Source organism: Balaenoptera physalus, assembly GCF_965194825.1.
Source record: "Balaenoptera physalus genome assembly, chromosome: 12".
In the NCBI taxonomy this organism is placed as follows: domain Eukaryota; kingdom Metazoa; phylum Chordata; class Mammalia; order Artiodactyla; family Balaenopteridae; genus Balaenoptera; species Balaenoptera physalus.
Genome location: NC_138897.1, coordinates 43,373,603 through 43,394,075, shown reverse-complemented (window position 1 = coordinate 43,394,075; position 20,473 = coordinate 43,373,603). Strand labels below are relative to the sequence as shown.

The 20,473-nt window shown below is 36.1% G+C and overlaps 1 long non-coding RNA gene across 1 annotated transcript in view; it reads left to right on the top strand.

The window, feature by feature from the left end:
• LOC309639239 overlaps positions 1–19,257 on the top strand; it is a 180,926-nt gene extending 161,669 nt beyond the window's left edge. The window contains exon 2 of the long non-coding RNA XR_014251545.1: positions 17,745–19,257. This is a non-coding gene — a long non-coding RNA (uncharacterized lncRNA). The remainder of the gene's footprint in view (positions 1–17,744) is intronic.
• Positions 19,258–20,473: the final 1,216 nt, after the last annotated feature.

Below are 20,473 nucleotides of genomic sequence, written 5' to 3'. Positions count from 1 at the left end.
CTGGTTATATTCAGGTAATATAGGATCATTTGACTACCACCTGCCAGAAGCAAATATAACACTCCATGGAAGAAGAAAATAGAATCTGTGGTTTCAATTATTTTAAAATTTTATAGGCATAACATACAACACTAAATGGAAAATAACCATGTATGAAAGAGTGCAAGAAAATGTGACTGGAAAAAAAGGGAAAAATATACAATAGAAGAAAAACCATAAATGTTCAATACAATGGAGTTATGACACATAAACTTTAAAATGGTTAAACATAGTATGTTCAAAGAAATAAAAGACAAGATGAAGAATTTAGGTAGAAAAAAGAAACCATAAAAAGAAAAAAATATTTTAGTTAAAAGAAATAAAAACAAAATTAAATACTCTATAGATGGAAGACAGATTAAAGAACTAGATAAGAAGAAAATACTCAGAGACACAGCAATATGAAATATTTTCATAAAAAGGTAAAAACATTAAAGACAGATAACATAGAAAAAATCAACCAAAAGTAAAATTTGGGACCCAGAGAAGAAAGGATAGAAAATTAAAACAAGCAAAAACAAGTTGGAAGAGATAATGGTTCAGAATGTTCCAAATTGATGAAAAGATGAATAAAAATCATTACACATATTCTGAAAGTACAACAAACACTAAGCTGTAATAATTAAACAAAATCCTACTTAGATACATTATAGTAAAGTGACTTAAAGCCAAGCATAAATAGAGAATCTCAAAAGCAGCAAGGGTGGTGGAAAGGATAGATTTCCCTCAAAAGAGCAACAATAAACAATAAGATTAGAAGAACAATGGAAGCCAGGAAGAAAAATGGAGGGTTTCATCAAAGAATTAAAAACAAAAGTTCAAATTAGAGTTAAACCAAAACATCCTTCAAGAATGCATTATAACTGAATGGAATAAATATCCTGTATGAGATAAAGATTTCCTAACTGGACTAGTAGAAAGCACATTGAAGTGTGCTGTTTTAAAAAATACACATTTGCAATATAAATATGAAAATATTAAAAATAAAACTGAAAAATTATAGCATGCAAATATTAAGAACAGAAATGTTATAACTATAGTTCCTTGTAGACAAAGTAATTTTTAGCATTATCAGAGATAGAGAAAGACCTTTATAATGATAAAGTGTCAGTCAAGGAAAATAGTTTGAGATTCTATATTTTATGTACCTATAATTATATATATAATCATAATAAAATAATGTATATTTACATATATATATTCAGACAGAGAAAGAGAGAATTAACATACCAAATCATAGTAATTTAAAGAACAAATGACAAAAATATCAGAAAATTCAGAATAGAAATTTTAAAAGAATATTGACAAATTCCCTAATGGTCATTTGGACATTTATAAAATACAATAACTGCAGAATAAAAAATATTTTTAGACACAATGGAAAAAGATTAATTAAAATTAACTGTACACTATGTGGCAAAGTGAGTCTCAACAATAGTCAAAGGATTAAAGTCAGACAAAATTTATTCTATGACCACAGTGCAATTAAGGTGGAAATTTAAAAATAAATTGTTAGAATAAATGTATAAATAAATCTTCATTTAATGGAAGTTTAGTAATATATTTCAAAGAAACTTAAAATCAAAGATGAAATCACCATAGTACTTAGAAAATACCTTCAACTGAATAATAATGACAATTGGATGTATCAAAATTCATGAGATGCATTTCAACTATGATTAGAAGAAATCTATAGAATTCAGTTACTGTGTTTGAAAGGAAAAAAATGGTTAAAGTCCAATAATTTAAGCACTTATCTTATGAAGTTAGAAAAATTAAGCTGAGAAAATATAGAATGAAGCAAATATTAAAAATAAAATGAGGATTAATAAAATAGAAAACAGACGTAAAATAGAACCAACAAAGATAAAAGGTAATTACTTTAAAATGATCTTAATAAAAATTATTTAAATGAAAAAGTAAATTTTTAGAAATTAAAATTATTTAAAAATAAAATTTCAATTTAGTATAATAAATTGAGAGAAAAAGAGTATGCAAATTCTGCTGTGAGATACAAAAAAGCTATGACTACAAATTCTTCAGAAATCAAAAAGATCATGAAAAGATATAATGTACTACTTTAAACAAATTTTAAAAATTAGAATAATTAATACTCAGAGAACCAACAAATTAAAACATTCAGAAAATATAGTCTTATAAGCATTAAAATAATGGAATCTAATTTAAAATCTTTTAAAAAGAATAACCTAGACCTAATGGACTTCACCTTAAATTCTACCAAATATTTAAAATAGAAATAGCATCAATCTTACAAAAGATTAGTCCAAAGGGAAGACTTCTGGTATGAAGAAGTAAGGAGTTTGGCAAATCCTTACCCAAATAAGCATTGATAAAAACAGATAGACTTTTTAGAAATCAGCCATATTTTAGAAATCAAACAAAGGCATACTGCAAACTGAGAAATGTGTATTCAAGAGAAATAAGAGACAGCAGACAGAAGAAGCAAGAAGAACTACAATCCTGCAGCCTGTGAAACAAAAACCACATTCACAGAAAGATAGACAAGATGAAAACGGAGAGGGCTATGTACTAGATGAAGGAACAAGATAAAACGCCAGAAAAACAACTAACTGAAGTGGAGATAGGCAACCTTCCAGAAAAAGAATTCAAAATAATGATAGTGAAGATGATCCAGGACCTTGGAAAAAGACTGGAGGCCAAGATCGAGAAGATGCAATAAATGTTTAACAAAGACCTAGAAGAATTAAAGAACAAACAAACAGAGATGAACAATAAAATAACTGAAATGAAAACTACACTAGATGGAATCAATAACAGAATAATGGAGACAGAAGAATGGATAAGTGACCTGGAAGACAGGATGGTGGAATTCACTGTTGCAGAACACAATAAGGAAAAAAGAATGAAAAGAAATGAAGACAGCCTAAGAGATCTCTGGGACAATATTAAACACAACAACATTCGCATTATAGGGGTCCCAGAAGGAGAAGAGAGAGAGAAAAAACCCGAGAAAATATTTGAAGAGAGTATAATCGAAAACTTCCCTAACATGGGAAAGGAAACAGCCACCCAAGTCCAGAAAGCACAGTGAGTCCCATACAAGATAAACACAGGGAGAAACACGCTGAGACACATAGTAATCAAACGGGCAAAAATTAAAGGAAAAGAAAAATTATTGAAAGCAGCAAGGGAAAAATGACAAACAATATACAAGGGAACTCCCATAAGGTTAACAGCTGATTTCTCAGCAGAAACTCTACAAGCGAGAAGGGAGTGGAATGATACACTTAAAGTGATGAAAGGGAAGAACCTACAACCAAGATTACTCTACCCAGCAAGGATCTCATTCAGATTCGATGGAGAAATCAAAAGCTTTACAGACAAGCAAAAGCTAAGAGAATTCAGGTCCACCAAACCAGGTCTACAACAAATGCTAAAGGAACTTCTCTAAGTGGGAAACACAAGAGAGGAAAAGGACCTACAAAAACAAACCCAGAACAATTAAGAAAATGGTCATAGGAACATACATATCAATAATTACCTTAGAAGTGAATGGATTAAATGCACCAACCAAAAGACACAGCCTTGCTGGATGGATACAAAAACAAGACACATCTATATGCTGTCAAGAAGAGACCTACCTCAGACCTAGGGACACATACAGACTGAAAGTGAGGGGATGGAAAAAGATATTCCATGCAAATGGAAATCAAAAGAAAGCTGGAGTAGCAATACTCATATCTGATAAAATAGACTTTAAAATAAAGAATGTTACAAGAGACAAGGAAGGACACCACATAATAATCAGGGGATCAATCCAAGAAGAAGATATAACAATTATAAATATATATGCACCCAACATAGGAGCACCTCAATACATAAGGCAAATGTTAACAGCTATAAAAAGGAAATCAACAGTAACACATTAATAGCTGGAGACTTTAACACCTCACTTACACCAATGGAAAGATAATCCAAAATGATATTAATAAGGAAATTAAAGCTTTAAATGACACAATAGACCAGATAGATTTAATTGATATTTATAAGACATTCCATTCAAAAACAGCAGATTACACTTTCTTCTCAAGTGTGCACGGAACATTCTCCAGGATAGATCACATCTTGGGTCACAAATCAAGCCTCAGTAAACTTAAGAAAATTGAAATCATATCAAGCATCTTTTCTGGCCACAACGCTATGAGATTAGAAATAAATTACAGGGGAAAAAAAACGTAAAAAACAAAAACACATGGAAGCTAAACAATACGTTCCTAAATAACCAAGAGATCACTGAAGAAATCAAAATATACCTAGAGACAAGGACTATGAAAACACGATGAACCAAAACCTATGGGATGCAGCAAAAGCAGTTCTAAGAGGGAAGTTTATAGCTATACAAACCTACCTCAAGAAACAAGAAAAATCTCAAATAAACAATCTAACCTTACACCTAAAGGAACTAGAGAAAGAAGAACAAACAAAACCCAAAGTTAGCAGAAGGAAAGAAATCATAAAGATCAGAGTGGAAATAAATGAAATAAAAACAAACAAAACAATAGCAAAGATCAATAAAACTAAAAGCTGGTTCTTTGAGAAGATAAACAAAATTGATAAACCATTAGCCAGACTCATCAAGAAAAAGAGGGAGAGGACTCAAATCAATAAAATTAGAAATGAAAAAGGAGAAGTTACAACAGACACTGCAGAAATACACAGCATCCTAAGAGACCGCTACAAGCAACTCTAAGCCAATAAAATGGACAACCTGGAAGAAATGAGCAAATTCTTGCAAAGGTATACCTTTCCAAGACTGAACCAGAAAGAAAGAGAATATGTGAACAGACCAATCACAAGTAATGAAATTGAAACTGTGATTAAAAATCTTCCAACAAACAAAAGTCCAGGATCAGATGGATCCACAGGTGAATCCTATCAAACATTTAGAGAAGAGTTCACATCCATCCTTCTCAAGCACTTCCAAAAATTTGCAGAGGAAGGAACACTCCCAAACTCATTCTATGAGGCCACCATCACCCTGATACCAAAACCAGACAAAGATACTACAAAAAAAGAAAATTACAGACCTATATCACTGATGACTATAGATGCAAAGATCCTCAACAAAATACTAGCAAACAAAATGCAACAACACATTAAAAGGATCATACACCATGCTCTAGTGGGATTTATCCCAGGGATGCAAGGATTCTTCAATATATGCAAATCAAACAATGTGATACACCATATTAACAAACTGAAGAAGAAAAACCATATGATCATCTTAATAGACGCAGAAAAAGCTTTTGACAAAATTCAACACCCATTTATGATAAAAACTCTCCAGAAAGTGGGCATAGAGGGAACCTACCTCAACATAATAAAGGCCATATATGACAAACCCACAGCAAACATCATTCTCAATGGTGAAAAACTGAATGCATTTCCTCTAAGGTCAGGAACAAGACAAGGATGTACACTCTCACCTCTATTATTCAACATAGTTTTGGAAGTCCTAGCCACAGCAATCAGAGAAGAAAAAGAAATAAAAAGAATACAAATTGGAAAAGAAGTAAAACTGTCACTGTTTGCACATGACATGATACTATACATAGAGAATCCTAAAGATGCCACCAGAAACTACTAGAGCTAATCAATGAATTTGGTAAAGTTGCAGGATACAAAATTAATGCACAGAAATCTCTTGCATTCCTATACAATAATGATGAAAAATCTGAAAGAGAAATTAAGAAACACTCCCATTTACCATTGAAAAAAAAGAATAAAATACCTAGGAATAAACCTACCTAGGGAGACAAAATAGCTCCATGCAGAAAACTATAAGCCACTGATGAAAGAAATTAAAGATGATATCAACAGATGGAGACATATACCATATTCTTGGATTGGAAGAATCAATATTGTGAAAATGACTATACTACCCAAAGCAATCTACAGGTTCAATGCAATCCCTATCAAATTACCAATGGCATGTTTTACAGAACTAGCACAAATAATCTTAAAATTTGTATGGAGACACAAAAGAACCCGAATAGCCTAAGCAGTCTTGAGGGAAAAAAACGGAGCTGGAGGAATCAGACTTCCTGACTTCAGACTATACTACAAAGCTACAGTAATCAAGACAATATGGTACTGGCACAAAAACAGAAACATAGATCAATGGCACAAGATAGAAAGCCCAGATATAAACCCACGCACCTATGGTCAACTAATCTATGACAAAGGAGGCAAGGATATACAATGGAGAAAAGACAGTCTCTTCAATAAGTGATGCTGGGAAAACTGGACAGCTACATGTAAAAGAATGAAATTAGAATACTCCTTAACACCATACACAAAAATAAACTCAAAATGGTTTAGAGACCTAAATGTAAGACCCGACACTATAAAACTCTTAGAGGAAAACATAGGAAGAACATTCTTTGACATAAATCACAGCAAGATCTTTTTTGATCCACCTCCTAGAGTAATGGAAATAAAAATAAAAATAAACAAATGGGACCTAATGAAACTTAAAAGCTTTTTCACAGCAAAGGAAACCATAAGCAAGACGAAAAGACAGCCCTCAGAATGGGAGAAAATATTTGCAAATGAATCAACAGACAAAGGATTAATCTCCAAAATATATAAACAGCTCATTCAGCTCAATATTAAAGAAACAAACAACCTAATCCAGAAATGGGCAGAAGACCTAAATAGACATTTCACCAAAGAAGACATACAGATGGCCAAGAAGCACTTGAAAAGCTGCTCATCATCACTAATTATTAGAGAAATGCAAATCAAAACTACAATGAGGTATCACCTCACACCAGTTAGAATGGGCATTATCTGAAAATCTACAAACAACAAATGCTGGAGAGGGTGTGGAGAAAAGGGAACCCTCTTGCACTGTTGGTGGGAATGTAAATTGATCCAGCCACTCTGGAGAACAATACGGAGGTTCCTTAAAAAACTAAAAATAGAATTACCACATGACCCAACAATCCCACTACTGGGCATATACCCAGAGAAAATCATAATTCAAAAAGACACATACACTTCAATGTTCATTGCAGCACTATTTACAATAGCCAGGTCATGGAAGCAACCTAATTGCCCATTGACAGACCAATGGATAAAGAAGATGTTGTACGTATATACAATGGAACATTAGTCAGCCATAAAAAAGAACGAAATTGAATCATTTGTTGAGACGTGGATGGATCTAGAGACTGTCATACAGAGTGAAGTGGGTCAGAAAAAGAAAAACAAATATCATATATTAACGCATGTATGTGGAACCTAGAAAAATGGTACAGATGAACAGGTTTGCAGGACAGAAGTTGAGACACAGATTTAGATATTTATTTTGTGTATGGTGTTAAGGAGATTTAGAGAACAAACGTATGTACACCAAGGTGGGAAAACCGTGGGGGGGTGGGAATGGTTGTGTGATGAATTGGGCCATTGGTTTTGACATGTGTACACTGATGTGTATAAAATTGGTGACTAATAAGAACCTGCTGTATAAAAGAAAAGAAAAATAAAAGAGAAGTAGGAGTGCCTGGTGTTTCAGCTGAAGGTTACTTTCTTCTACCAATTCCATCAGGATGGAAATTCAACTATGAAAGAGAAAGCTTTGAAAACCAGTCACTTCCCTGCTCAAGGAGGCTAACATGATTTAAAGCAGAATGAAGAATCCCAATCCCATGGTCATTGTTGAAAACAAAGTTAGTCTCAGTGTCAAAGGAATGGAGAAGACCAATGTCTTTGTATGTATCCTGAAGTTATGATACTGGTTGGGACAGTAACACAATGGTAAGTTAGCTGGAATTTTACCATTGAGTTCTAAGAAAAGAAATAACCATAAATGCCTTTGAAAAACTCCGTTATAGTTCTGACAGTCTGGAAAGCTGTATTCCCATGCAAACCTGCAAAGTGCTCAGAGAAAGCTGAAGAAGGACTTCACTATTGATATGGTGGTAAAAAAGCTGCGGAAGAGGAAGCATTCTATAATAATGTGATTTGATCTGTCTTTTAGTGGGCTTCTGGTCTTGAACTATGATTCTCACATCTTTTGTTTCCCCCCTTAGGTGAGACAGAAAGGCTAAAAGTGCCTGGGATTGTGCAATTTCCTTTCATTCATTCCATGTAAGGTTTGATGAAATATTATATCTTGCTGTGTAGGCCTTTGCTGTGGAGAATTATCTGGGCTTAATTCAAAAATGGTTATTTTTCTTGGGTATATTTCAAAATGTTTTTTTCCCTTCCCCTAGCAAAACAGGTGGAGCTTTTTTTCTAGTCTTCACCCTGAGAAACTGATGGGCTTCCTGGAGGTAAAACCCATTAAAGTATGGGGGCTTCCCAATAGACTGAATCCCTAGGATCTTTTAACTCTTAAGCTAGTCCACACTTAACCTCCAGGAATTTGCTGAAGTTGACATTTAAATATTCCCACCATTACTGGCTCTGGCAGCTTCTGCTTCAGCAAAGGTGATCTATATCTTTTCATTTGCCTGTGTCTCCACTCTTCACTGTTTGTCTCTTTCTCCTATGACCTCAATTCTCTGATGAATCTTTTAAAAGTCATTATTTTTCAGTTTTCTCATCTTTTTTTCTTTTTTAAAAAATAAATATATTTATTTATTTTTGGCTATGTTGGGTCTTCATTGCTACGCATGGGCTTTCTCTAATTGTGGCGAGGGGGGGCTACTCTTTGTTGTGGTACACAGGCTTCTCATTGCAGTGGCTTCTCTTGTTGCAGAGCACGGGCTCTAGGCACACGGGCTTCAGTAGTTGTGGCATGTGGGCTCAGTAGTTGCAGCTCGTGGGCTCCAGAGCACAGGCTCAGTAGTTGTGGCACATGGGCTTCATTGCTCCGCGGCATGTGGGATCTTCCCAGACCAGGGCTTGAATGCATGTCCCCTGCATTGGCAGGTGGACTCCTTACCACTGCACCACCAGGGAAGTCCTCTCAGTTTTTTTTCTTGTTGTGAGTGTTGAAGTGATGACTTGTAAGCTGTCTACATGTTGAACTAGAAACTGGGAGCCTGTATAGCTTTTTAATGATTGTTGTAGATATTATATTTTAATATATTATACTATATATTATGTTACATATTACATTGTATTAATATATAACATCAGATCTTACTGATGTCATTTTATAAATTTGACTGAAGTATATAAAACTTAACTCCCTTTATGTTCTTTTATACACGTCCATTTATAATTGTCTTAAATATGTCCTCTAAATGCATTTAGAACCACATTGGACAGTGTTATAATATTTACTTTAACCGTTAAACAAAATTTAGAAAACTCAATAGGAGTAGGAAAGCCTATTGCATTTACTCATAATTTTACTTACAGTATTCTTTTTCTGTTCTGATATTCTAAGTTTTCCTCTTTTATTATTTCCTCTCCTTTTGAGAAGTTCCTTTAGCTACTATTTTAGAAAAGGTCTTCTTGTGATCAGCTGTCTTAATTTTCATTTATCTGAGAGCGCGTTGAATTTTTCTTAATTACTGAAAGATATTTCAATGGATATAAGATATAGGGTTTACAAAACTTTTCTTTTGGGGCTTAAAAATTGTTACATTACTTCCTTTTGATCTCTATGATTTCTTATGAGAAATCCACTTTCATATGTATTACCTTTCTTCTATGGGTAAGATGTCATGTATCTCTGGATAATTTTATGATTTTTTAAAATATTTCTTTAATTTTCAGAAGTTTACTCTTGGTGTATCTTGTGTCTTATGTCCTTGGGATTATCCCATGAGATTCATTGAGCTTTTTAATCTGTGAGTTTATGTGTCTTGCCAAATTTATGAAAATACCAGATATTATTTCTCCAAATGCTTTTTCAGCCATGCCCTATTTCTCCTCCACTTCCAGAACTCTGATTAAACAAATGTTAAAACTTTTGTTGTAATTTCACAGGTCTTGGAATCTCTGTTCATTTCTCTTTCAGTCTATTTTATTTCTGTCTTCTTATTAAGTAATTTTATTGTTCTACCCTCTCATTTAATTACTTCCCCTCTCTCCTAAATTCCACTATTAAGTTCATCCATTGAGCTTATTTTGTTTTTGTATTTTTCAGTTCTAAAATTTCCACTTGCTTCTTCATTCTATCTCCTGTTTATCTGCTGACAATTTCTATTTCTTTATTGAGATTTCTACTTTCATTTGTTTCAAGTGTGTTTGTAATTGCTTATTGAATATTTAAAAATAATGGCTACTTTAAAATCTTTATCAGATTATTCTTTTTTTATTTTTCTAAAATTTTTATTTTATATTGGAGTAGAGTTGATTTACAATGTTGTTTTAGTTTCAGGTGCACAGCAAAGTGACTCAGCTATGCATATACATATATCTACTCTTATTCAAAATCTTTTCCCATTTAGGTTATTACAGAATACTGAATAGAGTTCTCTGTGCTATACAGTAGGTCCTTGTTTATTTTCTATTTTATATATAGTGGTGTGTACACGTTAATTCCAAACTCTTAATTTATCCATCCTCCCTGCCCTGATCTTTCCCCTTTGGCAACCATAAATTTGTTTTCTAAATCTGTGAGTCTGTTTTGGTTTTGTAAAAAGTTCACTTGTATCATTGTTTAGATTCCATATATAAGTGACATAGTATGACATTTGTCTTTCTCTAACTTACTTCACTTAGTATGATAATCTCTAGGTCTTTCTATGTTGCTGCAAATGGCATTATTTCATTCTTTTTTATTGCTGAGTAATATCCCATTGTATATATGTACCACATCTGGTTGCTTCCATGTCTTGGCTATTGTAAACAGTGCTGTAATGAACATTGTGTCTTTGGCCCATTTTTTAACTGGGTTGTTTGTTTTCTTATTATTGCACTTTTAGAGTTCTTTATATATTTTGAATAACAGTCCTTTATCAGGTGTATCTTCTGCAAATATTTTCTCCCAGTCTGTGGCTTGTCTTTGAATTCTCTTGATATTGTATTTTGACACCACTGGAGCGGGGAAGGCTGGTGCTGCCTTGTTCCTCCCAGATGGAGATTAAATCGATTCCCCATTCACCCTACATTGACAACTGAGGGAGAGGGCTCCTTATTACTGACTGCTGGGCAGGTTGGGATTTCCAGTCCCCATGTGGTCTCCACTGATAATGCATGTAGAGGTGGGTGTGGCCTTGGTATTGCTCAGTAATGGTGAATGGCTGAACTCCCTGCCAAGCCTCCTTTGACTTCATCTCCTCATAGAAGGAAAGGGACACATTATTCATGCTGAATGGAGGTGAATTCCAGCCTTCTCATGTGGTCTTCACTGACATTTTTGGCAAGGATGTCATTACCAGCCAGAGAGGATGAAAACCCAAACTCGTTACTTGATCTCCTCTGACACCACCCCAATAGGAGCTTTGTCTTGCTTCATTACAGTCTCATGAGATTGGAAATGCAGGTTTCCCTCTCAGCCTTTGCTGACCTGGGTAGGGGTTCAGCAACAGTATTTTCTATGGTGCTTGGCTGGAATAGAGGAATTACCATATAAAAATTTTCTTTCTTGCTAGGCGTCCCTTTTCTTTGTCTTTTGGCTAGAGAGGGCATACTTCTGTTAGGAATTTTGTTTTGTTTTATTTATACTTGTCTGTGTTTCTGATTTATTAGCTTCTTTTCAGTTCCAAGTCTGGATATATGAGGCAAAAATAGAAAACCCAGGGGACTCACCATTTTATTGTTACTCAAGTTCTGAGGTCCTTAGTTAATCTGTCTTATTCTCTCCACATTTCAGAACCATCTTATGTTCACTGTACTTAAAAGACCCAAAGTTATTAGTAATACTTAACAGGAATAAGATGGAAAAATCTGCCTACTCCATATACTCAATCTTTTGAAAGTATATATTCTCCTAGTCCTTTATGTTTGTTTCCTCAAATAAACAAAACTTGTACCTATCTCAAGGAATTCTACTTGATCCTTCCTCTGCCTGAAACTCTCTTTTCTATATCTTTATAAGGATGACCAGCTTAAATATTACCTTCCTAGATGACCATACCAGCAAAGCAATCTAATTTTCTCTTCTACAATGCCATTCTCTACCACATTGCATTGTTTATTTTTTTCATAGTGATTGACCTGATTCTTTCTTGTTAGATTTCTTTTTTTTTTTTTTTTTTTTATTCTGTGCCTATTTCTTGTCACTGGAATATAACATCCATGGAAGCAGAAACCTGGTCTACCTCAGTAACTCCCATCTCTACATATTTCCAGAAGAGTCCTTGGCCCCAGAGTAAGCATTCAAAAAAAACATGTGTTGTATTTGAATAAATAATATAATTGTTTTCATCTTACATTTTCCTGGTTTAGTCCCTCATTACCCAGAATAAGAAATGTATGTCATCATATTGATAATAGGAGCTCTTCTTTGCCTTTCTTGATAATCCAAATCTACTGGAAAGCAGGAGCAAATACCTGAGTAACAGGCTTAAGGCTTTGTGGTTACATCCTGAGGATAATTAACTCTCCTCGGCCAGCTGTGACCCTTGCTGGGAGTCAGCCTGTGCCCAACATGATGACAGAATTAGTCCCAAATGAGGCCACTACACTTGAGGCTCTATAGTGACTCCTGATATTCTAATGAACCTTAGGTTGTGCCAAATATGAAAACCGAGGCAGAATTTAGGGACCAATTGATTCCTAGAGAGCATTTCCTATAGTCCCTCTAGCCAGTTTGAATGATTCCCAGCAGTGATAATACAGCCCTTTCAGATTTCCTTGCTTTTTTTTCTTTTCTTTTCTTTCATATTTCTTCATGTCTGGGTTCAATAAATAGAAACTTAGTGTCTCAGTTTTAGACTTTTCTCACCCTTCAAAGTACAAATACTTCAGGGAAGAGGAACAGCTGGTCAGTCATTTTGATCTTAATGTAATGAGTTTATTAGAGCCAGTCTGGAGAGGGAATTCTGATGCAGTGCCTACTATCCCCTGAACATGCCTATCTTTTGAATCTTGTCAGTCCTGGAAAATTTCCCCAAAGGAGAATTTCTCATACATGCAGCAATGCAATGACTCTAGCACATGCTGATGGAAGACATAGCATGGAAAATGAGTAACTGGATCTCAGAAGAAACTGCCACTATGGAAAATTAAGTTATTTAGGGAGAGGTATAGGAAACCCAAATTTTAATCTCATTGGATTTCACATAATAAACGGTCAATATGTCCAATGAAAATTCTGCTTAAAATTTTATCATTTTAGAGAGCAGAAACATATTTGTAAACATGATATTAAAAGCTATAAATAAAATAAAATTGGACAATGCAATTGAGAATGACAAAATAAGAGGAGAAATTAAATTGTTTACACTTGAATGGCCACCCAAAATGGTGACATTTGAACTGAGTTTCAAGGCCATTCCCACCAAGATGGGGGAAGGAGAGTTATAGGCAGAGAAAATAGCAAATAGAAATCTTTAAAGTAGAAACCAGTTTAGTTTATTTAAGGCATAAAAAGAAAGACAAAATTATTTAGTGTAGGACTTTTTAGAGTTGTATGAGCTTTAAACTATATTTTCCAAAAATAATAAGTACAAAATGAATATTTGGAGGGATAACAGAAAAGAAATACTTAGAGGAGGAGCTTCAAGATGGCAGAAGAGTAAGACGCGAAGATCACCTTCCTCCCCACAAATACATCAGAAATACATCTACATAGGGAACAACTTCTACAGAACACCTACTGAACGCTGGCAGAAGACCTCAGACTTCCCAAAAGGCAAGAAACTCCCCACGTACCTGGGTAGGGCAAAAGAAAAAACAGAGACAAAAGAATAGGGACGGGACCTGTACCAGTGGGAAGGAGCTGTGAAGAAGGAAAGGTTTCCACACACTAGGAAGCTCCTTCACGGGCGGAGACTGCAGGTGGTGAAAGGGGGAAGGTTTGGAGCCACGGAGGAGAGCGCAGCAACAGGGGTGCAGAGGGCAAAGCAGAGAGATTCCCACGTGGAGGATCAGTGCCGACCAGCACTCACCAGCCCGAGAGGCTTCTCTGCTCATCCGCCGGGATGGGCGGGGGCTGGGAGCTGAGGCTTGGGATTCGGTCAGATCCCAGGGAGAGGACAGGGGTTGGCTGTGTGAACACAGCCTGAAGGGGGCTAGTGTACCACAGCTAGCTGGGATGGAGTCCAGAAAAATGTCTGGAGCTGCTGAAGAGACAAGAGACTTTTTCTTGCTGCTTTGTTTCCTGGTGCGCGAGGAGAGGGGATTGAGAGAGCCGCTTAAAGGAGCTCCAGAGAAGGGCACAAGGCGCGGCTATCACCGCAGACCCCAGAGACGGGCGTGACATGCTGAGGCTGCTGCTGCAGCCACCAAGAAGCCTGTGTTCAAGCACAGGTCACTATCCACAGCTACCCTCCTGGGAGCCTGTGCAGCTCGCCACTGCCAGGGTCCCGTGATCCAGGGACAACTTCCCCAAGAGAACGCATGGCATGCCACAGGCTGGTGCAATGTCACGCTGGCCTCTACAGCCGCAGGCTCATCCCACATCCGTACCCCTCCATCCCCACGACCTGAGTGAGCCACAGCCCCTGAATCAGCTGCTCCTTTGACCCCGTCCTGTCTGAGCGAAGAACAGATGCCTTCAGGCGACCTACATGGAGAGGCAGGCTCAAATTCAAAGCTGAACCCCAGGAGCTGTGCGAACAAAGAAGAGAAAGGGTAATTTCTACCAGCGGCCTAAGGAGCAGTGGATTAAATCTCCACAATCAACTTGATGTACCCTGCATCTGTGGAATACCTGAATAGACAACGAATCATCCCATATTGAGGAGGTGGACTTTGGGAACAATGATATATATATAAATATTTTACCCTTTTTCTCTTTTTGTGAGTGTGTATGTGTATGCTTCTGTGTGTGATTATGTCTGTATAGCTTTGCTTTTACCATTTGTCCTAGGGTTCTGTATGTCCTTTTATTTTTTTTTATTACTTAAAATTTTTTTTCTTAATAATTATTTTTTATTTTAATAACTATTTAATTTAATTTAATTTTATCTTCTTTCTTTCTTTATTTCTTTTTTTTCTCCCTTTTATTCTGAACTGTGAGGAGGACAGGCTCTTGGTGCTCCAGCCAGGCATCAGGGCTGTGCCACTGAGGTGGGAGAGCCAAGTTCAGGACACTGGTCCACAAGAGTCCTCCCAGCTCCATGTATTATCAAACAGTGAAAATCTCCCAGAGATCTCCATCTCAATGCCAAGACCCAGCTCCAGTCAGTGACCTGCAATCTACAGTGCAGGACACCCTATGCCAAACAACCAGCAAGACAGGAACACAACCACATTAGCAGAGAGGTTGCCTAAAATCATAATAAGGCCACAGACACCTCAAAACACACCAGCAGACGTGGATCTGCCCACCAGAAAGACAAGATCCAGCCCATCAACCAGAACACAGGCACTAGTCCCCTCCACAAGGAAGCCTACACAATGCACTGAACCAAACTTAGCCACAGGGGACAGACACCAAAAACAACAGAAACTACCAACCTGCAGCCTGTGAAAAGGAGACCCCAAACACAGTAAGTTAAGCAAAATGAGAAGACGGAGAAACACACAGCAGATGAAGGAGTAAGGCAAAACCCCACCGGACCTAACAAATGAAGAGGAAATAGGCAGTCTACCTGAAAAACGATTCACAAAAATGATAGTAAAGATGATCCAAAATCTTGGAAAAAGAATGGAGAAACTACAAGAAACGTTTAAAAAGGACAGAGAAGAACTAAAGAGCAAACAAACAGAGATGAACAACACAATAAATGAAATTCAAAATTCTCTAGAAGGGATCAATAGCAGAATAACTGAAGCAGAAGAACAGATAAGTGACCTGGCAGATAAAATAGTGGAAATAACTACCGCAGAGCAGGATAAAGAATAAACAATGAAAAGACTGAGGACAGTCTCAGAGACCTCTGGGACAACATTAAATGCACCAACATTCTAATTATATGGGTCCCAGAAGAAGAAGAGAAAAAGAAAGTGACTGAGAAAATATTTGAAGAGATTATAGTTGAAAACTTCCCTAATATGGGAAAGGAAATAGTTAATCAAGTCCTGGAAGCACAGAGAGTCCCATACAGGATAAATCCAAGGAGAAACACGCCAAGACACATATTAATCAAACTATCAAAAAATAAATACAAAGAACAAATATTAAAAGCAGCAAGGGAAAAACAACAAGTAACACATAAGGCAATCCCCATAAGGTTAACAGCTGAACTTTCAGCAGAAATTCTGCAAGCTAGAAGGGAGTGGCAAGAAATATGTAAAGTGACGAAAGAGAAAAACCTACAAACAAATTACTCTCCGCAGCAAGGATCTCATTCAGATTTGATGGAGAAATTAAAAGCTTTACAAACAAGCAAAAGTTAAGAGAATTCAGCACCAGTAAACCAGCTTTACCACAAATGCTAAAGGAACTTCTCTAGGCAGGAAACACAAGAGAAGGAAAAGACCTACAATAACAAACCCAAAACAATTAAGAAAATGGTAATAGGAACATACATATTGATAATTGCCTTAAATGTAAATGGACTAAGTGCACCAACCAAAAGACACAGACTGACTGAATGGATACAAAAACAAGACCCGTATATATGCTGTCTACAAGAGACCCACTTCAGACCTAGGGACACATACAGACTGAAAGTGAGAGGTTGGAAAAGATACTCCATGCAAATGGAAATCAAAAGAAAGCTGGAGTAACAATCCTCATATCAGACAAAATAGACTTTAAAACAAAGAGTATTACAGGAGACAAAGAAGGACACTACATAATGATCAAGGGATCAATCCAAGAAGAAGATATAACAATTGTAAATATTTATGCACCCAAAATAGGAGCACCTCAATATATAAGTCAAATACTAAGAGCCATAAAAGGGAAAATCAACAGTAATACAATCATAGCAGGGGACTTAAACACCCCACTTTAACCAATGGGCAGATCATCCAAAACGAAAATAAATAAAGAAACACAAGCTTTAAATGATACATTAAACAAGATGGACTTAATTGATATTTATAGGACATTCCATCCAAAAACAACAGAATACACATTCTTCTCAAGTGCTGATGGAACATTCCCCAGGATAGATCATATCTTGGGTCACAAATCAAGACTTGGTAAATTTAAAAAAAAATTGAAATTGTATCAAGTATCTTTTCCAACCACAATGCTATGAGACTAGATATCAATTACAGGAAAAAATCTGTAAGAAATACAAACACATGGAGGCTAAACAACACACTACTTAATAACCAAAAGATCACTGAAGAAACCAAAGAGGAAATCAAAAAATACCTAGAAACAAATGACAATGAAACCATGATGACCCAAAACCTATGGGAGGCAGCAATAGCAGTTCTAACAGGGAAGTTTATAGCAATACAAGCCTACCTTAAGAAACAAGAAACATCTCAAATAAACAACCTAACCTTACAGCTAAAGCAATTAGAGAAAGAAGAACAAAAAATCACCAAAGTTAGCAGAAGGTATGAAATCATAAAGATCAGATCAGAAATAAATAAAAAAGAAATGAAGGAAACGATAGCAAAGATCAATAAAACTAAAAGCTGGTTCTTTGAGAAGATAAACAAAATTGATAAGCCATTAGGCAGACTTATAAAGAAAAAAAGGGAGAAGATTCAAATCAATAGAAGTAGAAATGAAAAAGGAGAAGTAACAAGTGACACTGCAGAAATACAAAGGATCATGAGAGATTACTACAAGCAACTGTATGCCAATAAAATGGACAACCTGGAAGAAATGGACAGATTCTTAGAAACGCACAACCTTCTGAGACTGAACCAGGAAGAAATAGAAAATATGAACAGACCAATCACAAGCACTGAAACTGAAACTGTGATTAAAAATCCTACAACAAACAAAAGCCCAAGACCAGATGGCTTCACAGGCGAATTCTATCAAACATTTTGAGAATAGCTAACAACTATCCTTCTCAAACTCTTCCAAAATATAGCAGAGGGAGGAACACTCCCAAACTCATTCTATGAGGCCACCATCACCCTGATACCAAAACCAGACAAAGATGTCACAAAGAAAGAAAACTACAGGCCAATATCACTGATGAACATAGATGCAAAAATCCTCAACAAAGTTCTAGCAAACAGGGTTTCCCTGGTGGTGCAGTGGTTGAGAATCTGCCTGCCAATACAGGGGACATGGATTTGAGGCCTGGTCTGGGAAGATCCCACATGCAGCGGAGCAACTAGGCCCGTGAGCCACAACTACTGCGCCTGCGCATCTGGAGCTTGTGCTCTGCAACAAGAGCGGCCACGACAGTGAGAGGCCCGCACACACTAATGAAGAGTAGCCCCCGCTCGCCGCAAATAGAGAAAGACCTTGCACAGAAACGAAGACCCAACACAGCCAAAAATAAACAAACAAATAAATAAATAAATAAATAAATAAAGTAAATTAAAAAAAAAAGTACTAGCAAACAGAATCCAACAGCACATTAAAAGGATCATACGCTATGATAAAGTGGGGTTTATCCCATGAATGCAAGGATTCTTCAATATACACAAATCAATCAACTTGATACACCATAGTTACAAATTTAAGGAGAAAAACCAAATGATCATCTAAATAGATGCAGAGAAAACTTTTGACAAAATTCTACACCCATTTATGATAAAAACCCTCCAGAAAGTAGGCATAGAGGGAACTTTCCTCAACATAATAAAGTCCATATATGACAAACCCACAGACAATCTCGTCCTCAATGATGAAAAAACTGAAACCATTTCAACTAAGATCAGGAACAAGACAAAGTTGCCCACACTCACCACTATTATTCAACATAGTTTTGGAAGTGTTAGCCACAGCAATCAGAGAAGAAAAAGAAAGAAAAGGAATCCAAATCGGAAAAGAAGAAGTAAAGCTGTCACTGTTTGCACATGACATGATACTGTACATACAGAATCCTAAAGATGCTACCAGAAAACTGTAGAGCTAATCAATGAGTTTGGTAAAGTTGCAGGATACAAAATTAATGCACAGAAATCTCTTGCATTCCTATACACTAATGATGAGAAATCTGAAAGTGAAATCAAGAAAACACTCCCGTTTACCATTTCAACAAAAGAATAAAATATCTAGGAATAAACTTACCTAAGGAGACAAAAGACCTGTATGCAGAAAATTATAAGACGCTGATGAAAGAAATTAAAGATGATACAAATAGATGCAGAGATATACCATGTTCTTGGATTGGAAGTTTCAACATTGTGAAAATGACCCTACTACCCAAAGCAATCTACAGATTCAATGCAATCCCTATCAAACTACCACTGGCATTTTTCACAGAACAAGATCAAAAAATTTCACAATTTGTACGGAAACAAAAAAACCCCGAATAGCCAAAGCAATCTTGAGAAAGAAAAACTGAGCTGGAGGAATCAGGCTCCCACACTTCAGAATGTACTATAAAGCTACAATAATTAAGACAGTATGGTACTGGCACAAAAACAGAAATATAGATCAATGGAACAGGGTAGAAAGGCTAGAGATAAACCCACACTCATATGGTCACCTTATCGTTGATAAAGGAGGCAAGCATATACAGTGGAGAAAAGACAGTCTCTTCAATAAATGGTTGTGGGAAAACTGGACAGCAACATGTAAAAGAATGAAATTAGAACACTCCCTAACACCATACACAAAAATAAACTCAAAATGGATTCAAGACCTAAATGTAAGGCCAGAAACCATCAAACTCTTAGAGGAAAACATAGGCAGAACACTCTTTGTCATAAATCACAGCAAGATCCTTTTTGACCCACCTCCTACAGTAATGGAAATAATAACAAAAGTAAACAATGGGACTTATTGAAACAAGGCTTTTTCACAGCAAAGGAAACCATAAACACGACAAAAATACAGCCCTCAGAATGGGAGAAAATATTTTCAAATGAAGCGACTGACAAAGGATTAATCTCCAAAACACACAAGCAACTCATGCAGCTCAATATCAAAAAAACAAACAAGCCAATCCAAAAATGGGCAGAAGAACTAAATAGACATTTCTCCAAAGAAGACATATAGATTGCCAACAAACACATGAAAGAATGCTCAACATCATTAATCATTAGAGAAATGCAAATCAAAACTACAATGAGATATCATCTCACACTGGTCAGAATGGCCATCATCAAAAAATCTACAAACAATAAATGCTGGAGAGAGTGTGGAGAAAAGGGAACCCTCTTGCACTGTTGGTGGGAATGTAAATTGATACAGCCACTATGGAGAACAGTATGGAGGTTCCTTAAAAATCTAAAAACAGAACTACTATATGACCCAGCAATCCCACTACTGGGCATATACCCTGAGAAAACCATAATTCAAAAAGAGTCATGTACCACAATGCTCACTGCAGCTCTATTT